Here is a 9031-nt window from a genome sequence, read left to right as displayed (position 1 = left end):
ATTTCTTAAATGCCTTCAATTCCCTACAAATATGATAGATCATAGAATGGCTTGGGTTGGAAGGGACCTCAAGGATCATCAAACTCCAACCCCCCTGCTACAGGCACGGCTGCCAACCTTCATATCTAATACTAGACCAGGCTGCCCAGGGTCCCACTCAACTGTGACTCGAGAACAAGAAACCATACTGTTTGAAATTGTAGTAAATGCTGAAACACAGCAATAACTATTACTGATGTCCATCCAGGCTTTTTATTTAGATATGGCTGTGCTGAAAACCTGAGATACAAACTTGCAGTCAAGCTTACTATCTAATGCTACTGTGAAATACACTCAATATAATTTTGTAAGACACCCACAAAAAGAACAAGAAATGGGCATATCAGAAATGACCCCAAAGAAATGAAGTCATCCTTGTATGAAGACTAGGAATATAAAATGGAAGAACTTCCTGAATAGCTGTTAATAACAGCAGTGTTAAGTCTGCAACTGTGCTCACAGCAAACAGTAGAGTACAGATGGGCAAACCACAGAACTTCTACAAATTATACTCCTGAACATGGTTTTGAAAAGACAACGTCCCTTGAATGACAGAGTAATGAGCCTCCATCCAATAAGTACTCCACTAATTTTTCCTTCAGGGCAGAATGACTAGAAATCGGTGGCCAGGTCAATACCAGTAACAGGTTGTGGCATTTGCACTTTACCTGTTAAGGTTTGCAATGACTCAGTAGGATTTTTCATAGCCCTAATTTTTTATATCAATCAATACCACAAACATTTGCCTCTAATCAGAGGAGTACATGCTGAGGTAATCTCTGTAAGTTCCTTTTTTTTTTTTTTTTTAGAAAGAAGCATTGTCCAAGTGCCACAAGCTGAAATGCTTCAGTACCATAGGTATCAGTCTTCTAGGATGCCCTGCTGTGTGCAGTTGAGGGGAAGGAAAGAAGAGGTCATCTAGGCTAGCTCTGCAAGAAAATGTATGTAATAAGCTAATTACCACAGAATAATGATGTGTTTAATTCAAATCCACCTGGAAATGAAACATCTTGTTTAGCGTATGTACTCTGTTTACTGTGTGATCAATAGATAAACTGTCTGTCCAAAAGAATACAAACAACCACTGATACATATTTTTTTTAATGTTCTACAGTAAAGAAAAAATAAAATCTGCAGTTAAATCAGAATCAATGTACAGTGGGATAAATATTGGAAGTAGAAGAAAAAACTGCCAGTACAAACCTAGCATTTTAGTGCACCTGATAATACTGTGCTAGAGAAATCCACTGTTATCAACTGGGCTGCACAGTAGTGCCCAACACAGATATACTGCATGTCTTTTTTCTTGGCAACCAGGCAGTAACTTACTGGCAAAGCAGTCCCTAGAGCTGTGCCTGCTGCCTTAAAGATTCTGCTCTTAGGTATTTTTCCTTTGAGAGCTTGTTGATGTTTTTTTCCTTCAGTGTTCCATGTCAGATAAAAGATGGACCTAAGGAGTAAAATGGATCTAACCTCTGCTGTTTATGCTTTGCTGAGCTAGTATATAGGAGAAGCTGGTGGATAGGGAAGAAGCTAGTTAGTAAGAAATACCCACATAACAGCACAGTATCTCAATCTTACTGCCATGCCTGTAAGTCCAGGTTGAAACTGGCTTGCATTTTACCAACTTCAGACAAGAGCTTGGATTTATCTTCACTTACATAGGTCACCGCCATTCTCTGCATTACAGCTCAAGCAGGACAGATTTAACACAAAGAAAAAAGTAATTAGTGACAAGACTTACTCCTATTCAATGAAGATAAAAAATTGAGTTACAACTCAGTGAGCTCTAAGCTTACTGTAGTTCCGATGAAATCAGAAGACTTGCCTACATCTGAACGTGTTACATCAAAAAGTTAACAGATGTACACAGAGTGTGGGAATTAATGATCCAGAAAAAGAAGTTGCTGGAGGCCTCAAAAGACCACTACATTTAAAAGCTTTGGACTGTGCCAATGCCTCTATGCATTGTAATAACCAAATCTAGTTGATCTGGTACAAGTAGCGCAAGACGCTGTTGACACAGTTTTAACATGGTACAAAATAAGTTCAGCTGTTTATACTTAGTAAATGGCAATCACAAATACCTTAAAATAACTTTCCTATGCAAACAACTGAAGACTGTCTAATAATACATTCACATATACTCTAATGGAGTTGAGATAAGATCAAAGTTGCCATTGTGTGAGTTACAGCTTAGCTCATACAGGTCTTTCCTTGCATCAATTGATACCTGTAGTCAATGGGCCGCAGAAACAGTGCTTTTAAGGCACCTCTAGAATTCTCATCCAACCTCCCTCTGAAAGAGTACTGTTGCCAACAGATTATCCATGCTAGACTTTGAAACCTCCCACTATGATGACTGCCATTTCTCTCAGTAACCTGTACCAACGCTGCCCCCCTCACCTTATGAAGAAGTTTTGTCTTATGTCCTGCCTGAGTTTCCCAAAACACCCTTTCTTTGCCTTGCTTTTCTCTTACCATCTACTACTACCTCTAAGAATTTGGTTCCACTGCTTTTGTAACTCCCCAACCTTTAGCCTCCTCTGTGCCACACAGAAGAAGGACTCAACACCCACATTTATTTGCACATCATCTCCCCTGTGTCCTTGGCTCCTTTGTAACCCTCCCCTACACCTTTTCCAGTTTCAGGTGATAGACCAGCCTCTCAGCTAGTGCTGATCTCTATTACAAACAAGGTGCCAACAACAAATGAATGACTGAATCCTAGTTTCCAAACTCACTAGATTCACTTAAATCCACTGGATGGATAGGGTGCTTTGTTTTTGGGGTCCCAGTGGACAAAGTAACAATCTGAAGTGCCAGAGTAATTCTAGCCCAATTAGCTCTATCCCCATCCAGTTCCTGCTATTTTAAATGTAAGACCCATCTTAGGAGGCTCTGACTATGCACAGAGACGCTGAAGGAATTAACCAGCTAGCCATGCATCTCTCTAAGGTGTAAGCATTTAGAGGACAGCAAGGAGCCAGATCCGACTTGTATTCACATCCAAGAGTTTGTGCTCAGATAGGTACCACAGAAAGTATCTACTGCATCTACTACTACAAGGAAAAGGACAGAGGGGATGAAGTGTAAAAGTCTACAGCAGCTTTCCCTCTCTTCAGAATAGAGAATATGATTACTCCACATCAGTACAGTGAAAGTTCTAACCCTATTTAGGCATTTCCCATCTCATTTCCATTCCATCTCTGACTTTTTCCTACATTGTTCCTATGTTGCTGATGAGCACCTTCCACAAAAATTCCCATGTGCAGTGGACTGTACCCTGTATACTACCTGGGGGTTTCTTTGGGTTGACTCCCTTTTTTTGTCTGTAATAACACAGCTTAGCACTAGTGTGAAATGAACCGAATGGTAGAGTCCTCCTTCACGGTCCCTTGATGCTTATTAACTCAAGTGCTCAGTGCTGTTGACTGAGCCAAAGGAGGACATTTGCTCGCAACAGCTTTTCTAATCACCTTCATGCATTGATCTCAAGGCTCTTCCAAAAGTTAGGTCAAGACCATTACTCTTTGGAAAGTCGCAAGCGATGTCAAGTTATAGCAAAACACACTAAAACTGAAATAGAATTAAAGCAAGGTACAAAGAAACATTCACCACAGAGAGAATAAAAAGTGAATCAGGTGAGAAGACACTATTCCTTTATTCTTTCATGTTGGGAAGTCAGCACTTCACGCTGGCTTTTAGCTTCCTTCTAGGTGAATTTAAAACTCATTCTATATTTACTGAGAAAGGCCAGAAGAATCAATAAAGGGCTCGGCTTTCTAGACCTGATCTTCTCACCAATCATTTCTGTCTCTGTTCTGTGCTAAGGGCTCAGATAAGAAGGCTTTGTTTTTGTTTTCAGTCTCCTTAATGGATAGGTTTCTTAATTACGATGGGGGAAAAATGACTGCAATTTTGCAGTGGTAAATTAAAATCAAAATGAGGTAGCAAAGAGCAGGGTCTGGAGGGGAGGGGTGCAATCAGAAACAGCTATTGATTCTGAAATGATGGAGGAGGCCAGGGGAGAGCATACAGACTGGAAAGGAGACTCATCTTTCAAGTGCTGCTCTTGCATAAAAACAATCAGGCAGCAGTGTTGGTTGTTGCTGAAACTTTAACATTAGCTTTGTTTTCAAACTGAATTTAAATTTTGGAAACACTTGCCTGTTCATAAGGGGATGGCTCCTCACACAAATCTTGAGATGATGGAAACCTGAGTGTGAAGAAACTCTTAGTTGTAGCAGTAATAACAAAATATTTGGAAATAATTTATTCTAAGAAAAAACATCACTGTTCACAGCCAAGTAGGCAGAGAAAATGCAACATCTTTATGCTGAGCACAGGACAAGCTGCAAGATCTAACACCCTTCTCACTCACAGTTATTGCATAGGATGTCCCAGCTTTTCTTGAATAGAGAGGACTGATCTGGCATTGTCTTACCTCGTTGCAGTGACTGAGACCAAGTGTGGGCACAGCTTTCTGCCACTCCAGACAGCACGCTTTCATATATTCTGGCTTTTTTCCCTTCAGCTTTTCAGCTGTTCCTTTAACAATGAAATCAGATGCTAGCCGGACATTTTGTCAAATACAGCCAGCACCTGGACAGACTGTGCAACAGGACTAATCTTCTAATAACTGGTTTGTCTGACTGTTCTCATTGCTGTGATGAAGCCTGACTTCATAAAAATGCTGATTATCAGGTGTTTGGGGCATAGAATCAGGAAGATTTTAACCCCACTATTGCAAATAATATTCTAAATACAGCCATTCTAAATACAGCTGAATACTTCAAGTAAGTAAGACTCTATTTTCAGCACAGACAGCTGAAAACACCTTGGAGGTCCTCTGAAAGCAAGAGGTTTGTTGCACCATGCAGGAGACATCTCTTCCACTCTTCACACTAACACTGGTCTACAAAATCCTCATCCCAATGCTGGTGACAACATGGTGTTTCTCTTGCTCCTCCCACAGGGGCTGGCATTTTGTATGACTATGTCCTTGTTCATAAGCCATTTTCCTCTCATTCTCCTCCAAGCAGTGCAACAAAATCTGTTATTTTCTCACTTCCTCCATCTTTGTAGCCACGATTCTGCCATGTCACCTGTTCCCTGCCTGACTCCCAGCAGTAGGGCTAATTATCTGGCAGTGAGAACTCCTCATCTTTGCCTAATACCCTGTCCTCACTTGAGAATGGCAGAAGCACACCTTTCCAACAACTGTATCTGTGGCTGCTCCTGCCTTTGACAGCTGATCCTGGATATCAAACTGAAGTGCAGGACAGATATTTCTAAGCCCTTCCTGGCTGTCATTGTGCTCTAGAGAAATCTGGATTTGGCACAGTGCTTGGATGCTTCAACACTTACCTGGGCCAAAAGTGGAATCAGTCCACAGATATCTCCCTCATCATCACAGGAGTTTTACGCAGCACAGCAAGTCTTGTATATTCTTATCACTACCACTGTCTAATTCACTGTCAGTTCTTTTCCTAGGACAAAAAAAAGGACAGAAGTTAAAAGAAAGATTCCAGGTGAGCAAACATAAGAAGTGAAGATATGGCATGCTTCTGAACCCTATGACCTACTTACTCTTTCCCTGAAGCTTCAATGATCACTGCTGCTTTTTAGGGAACAGCAGAGGCTGCTTAACGCTGAAGGCTGCAATCCCTGGCTCCACAGATCTCTAATGCCTCCTCTTCCTGGTATTCACACAGGAAATGCTGTTTTTTCAGGTGATATGGAACCTACCAAGAAACCCTGTATCCTATTCTTTGATTAAGTGTGCAGGTACTCAGTGTTGTTATCATTGGATATTCTTTTCTGCAACAGAAAAGCAGGAGAGAGAGAGAAAAATATTGGTCAGCGTTGCTTAATTGAGATCTAATAGCCAAGGTCGGTGCTAAGCCAAGAATAGATAGCAGAAGCCTCCCATGATATATTTTTGTGATGAGATGTTCATAGCACACAGACTGATCTATTATTGGTTTTCACCATGAAAAATTTAGCTATTGCCCGGAATATTCTCAAATCTATTTTGCATTATTTCCTTGCTTTTTCATTTAAAAATATGTTTCTAATGAGACCTCATGACTGTGTGAATTAGCAAATCTCTGCTGAGTAGAGAAATTGCTTCACCTTGCACAATTGCAGCTATATGTTCTTCTGCCAGACCTCTGCAAGATGACAAAACCTGTTTATCCAAGTCTAGCATGCTCTTCTGGGCTAGAAACAAGAACCTTTAAAGGGAAAGGTGAAGACTCAATTGCCAATGTGCTACAACAGGCACATCTGTGAGGAAGAGCACTGAGCAGTTGCCTCTAGCAATGTTCTGCACATCTGTAATGTTACAGTGCAACAGAAGGAATGTGATGGTCTGCAGCACCTCTCTGGTATTATGTGGCACTTCAACCTACAGACTGGCATGACCACCTACTCGCCTTGCATGCAAATATTGGAAAGAACAAGTCTGTAAAAGATGCATCAGTGCTCTTCCCCAGCCCAATCATTTCCAGACATCTTAGGCTTCCTCCATTTTTTTTTTCCCCTCCACAGATCACAAAGCATCCTGCTCCTCAAATCTTTAACCGAGAACACAGGAGGGAGATGATTCGCATGACCTCACAGACATGTGAATACTAAACCTAGAGAGCTGATGAAAGAGTTAATTCCTCTGAAGATGAAAGGAATAAGGTCTCCGAGGAATGCATCTTAGTACATCTATTCCCTAGAAGATGCTGCTCTACTTTCTTTGCCAGCGTCTATAGCACAGGATATGGTCTGATCCTACTCAGTAAGAACAGAGAACACAGTCTGCATAGGCATCACAAAAAACGTGAATACAATAGGTGCAAGGAAGCATTGTCTTCTGGTGCACGGTTACCTTGTGTCTACCTTAGAGCCTTCTAATACCTATCACTGGAGAGCACCAAGCTCCTATTGCTGCTATGGTTGAAGCTGTTCACTGTGATGCTCCCTAGAGCACCTCTCTTGCAGTATGGGTGCAAAGTCCTCCAACAGACAGCTCTCTGCACACACACACACTATGTACCTAACAACTGCCAACTGGCTCACTTCACTGCTCCTGAGAACACTGTGTGGATGATGATCATAGCAGTTCAAACCACAGTTGTTCCGCTTCTGTACTGCACCAGCAACTAGTGTGGAAGGTGCCCAAATAGCGGCTCTCTTTTACTACACCCCAATGTTCACCACTTCTTCAGTCCAGAGACAGGGCAACACAATCCTCAAACCTTCTTGTAAGAGGAAGATTGGGTCCAGGCCTTCCAGAACAACATGCAAAAATAATTGCCTAGGAGCCTGGCATCCAGCATGGAAAGGAGAGGAGAGTGTGGTCGCCATGGTAATGCTGTGCCTCATTTAACTGCAAAGCAACCTCTCGTGTCCTTACATGCAGCCATTCCCACACATCTGCCCCGTGCATAGCACAGGCAGCAGACTGCACATGTAACCAGACACAGGCATTGCCCCTCTGCCCACATCCGCCCCACACAGGGAGGGCACAGATATATTGTAACCTCCACTATTCCTCATATATGATGCACACAACACATACTTGCTGAGCAACACACATTCTCTCAGCTCTCTCCCACTCATGCACTCTCCGTCTCAAGAGAACCAGACAGACTTACAGTCTCAGCTCCTACAGCTATAGGCCCCTCTGCTGCATAGGTATAAGATGCTTTATAAGCACAAAATCAATCAGTCTGCCAGCCACCAAAAGCTGCAGACTCTTTGCCTCCCTCAGCCTTGCCACAACACCTGACTATGGATCCTATGCAGATTATTTTTGGATGCATTTTGTTTCAGTTCCATGGGATGAGCACAGAATAAAGGCCCCAGGAAACTGATTTATAACAAGGCCATATGCCACTGTGCAGTACAAAACCCAAGGGAAGCTGATGGTTAGGTCACTTGGTGCTTCAGATTGGATCATGCTGCACTCACTTCTTGGCAGATAACCATAGGAAATCAACATCAATCCTGTTTCTCCTCAACGTATCCTATGGGTACCTGAAGGAAAATCCAACTCCCTGCAGGAAAGCAGAAGCACAGCAGCAACTCATTTCATAGCAAGAACAAAGTAGGTAGGAGCTGTGAGCAGCATCCCTACCCCCCTACCATGCAACAGACAGGTATCAACAGATATCAGGTAACAGTCAGCTGTCATAACAAACCATTCAAACTCAGCTTTCATTTACATCACCAGACAGCCTGGAGTCCTATCCAGAGATGCCACTGTCACAACATATTCCGTGAGTTCTTCAAGAAGGTGCTGGCATAGCTAGAGCTTGGGCAATGCCACTGTGGCAGGTACAGACCAGCCCTCAGTGAGTTCAGGCAGGAAGCAGAAACTTCTCAAACACACATACATGGCAGCTCCAGCTAACAGGGCCTGTTGGGCCTGGCAGGCACAAAGTTGCTGGAGCCTGAAGTTTCTGTATCACACAGTACCAGTGTCCTTTTCTGCTCTGTGCTGCAGAGAGTTTTAATCAGCACTTGGCAAATGACTGGCATCTAGCAAATGATGAGGTAGCTCATACTGTACCAGCCACTAGGGTCCAAGCAGTTGCAATCATGTTCCATTGCCACTACTTTGTTTGTGTGCTCTACACACGTGGCCTCTAAAATGCTCAGAAAACTGCCCCAGGTAATGTCTCAGACTGCAGGCAGGATGCCTGCCCATATTCTGTTCTTCGTAAACCTCTCAAGCTCCCCCTGCTTACTTCAGCTCACTCTTGAGAGTGTGATCCAGTTAATAGAAGAGTGACCTGATGTACTTGTATGAGCACACAGCTGAAGTAGATTTCCCTACCTGCTTGCTCAGCACCTCTGGACAAGGTGGCCCCAGTTATCGCAGTACTGGTCAAGATTGCACAGCACATCCTGCCCTCTCTCCAAGAAGGGATAAGCACATAATTCCCATGCATCTCCTTTCTCTGTTCACTCCCATCTTCACTACCTGTATGCC

This window comes from Lagopus leucura, unplaced genomic scaffold (assembly GCF_019238085.1).
Source record: "Lagopus leucura isolate 7727_CA_CO unplaced genomic scaffold, USGS_WTPT01 Super-Scaffold_1, whole genome shotgun sequence".
In the NCBI taxonomy this organism is placed as follows: Eukaryota; Metazoa; Chordata; class Aves; order Galliformes; family Phasianidae; genus Lagopus; species Lagopus leucura.
This window is presented reverse-complemented; position numbering follows the sequence as displayed.